The sequence below is a fragment of the Octopus bimaculoides genome, chromosome 8 (genome assembly GCF_001194135.2).
Source record: "Octopus bimaculoides isolate UCB-OBI-ISO-001 chromosome 8, ASM119413v2, whole genome shotgun sequence".
Lineage (NCBI taxonomy): Eukaryota > Metazoa > Mollusca > Cephalopoda > Octopoda > Octopodidae > Octopus > Octopus bimaculoides.
In genome coordinates, this window is record NC_068988.1 from 82,449,654 (window position 1) to 82,450,352 (window position 699).

The window sequence follows — 699 nt, forward strand, 5'->3', positions numbered from 1 at the left end:
AAATTATAACATAAACAATTAAATATAAGAAATAATAATTTCTTAAAATATGTGTTAATCCCCATGTACCCAGACTTTGTGGACACCCTGTATAATACAACAGGTTTCCTCAGTTTCCATCGACCAAATTCATTCAAAGCATTGATTGGCCAAGAGCTATGGTAGAAGGCACTTTCCTTAGGTACTGTACAGTGGGACTGAACCTGAAACCACGTGAGAAGAAGGTTAAAAGAAGAAAAACAATATATTGGGTCATCACATAAATAATGTGGGTTTTTTTCAATTGCATAAACTAAAAGTCGGAGGGGGATGGGATAAACTACCTGCATCAACTTGCTATAAAAGTAGGTAGTAATTTTACTTTGTCTTTATTCTCCATGCAAATTTTGAAGAGTGTAGTTCAATTTTAAGTTATTTTTTCAAAGTTATAATGGAAGTGACAGAGGAGCATGTTCAGTATATTTTGTTTTATGAGTTTAATAAAGACAACAACGCAACGGAAAGTGTGAGGAGTATTAATGCAGTATATGGGGATCGGATAATAAGTGTAAGCCAGTGTCAACAATGGTTCCAAAAATTCTTAGCCGGAAACTACAGCCTAGGAGATGAGGCTCATCCTGGAAGACCTGTAGAGCTTGACGATAACATCCTGCAAACCCTAATAGAACAAACTTTTATCGTAACTGTTGAGGAACTAGC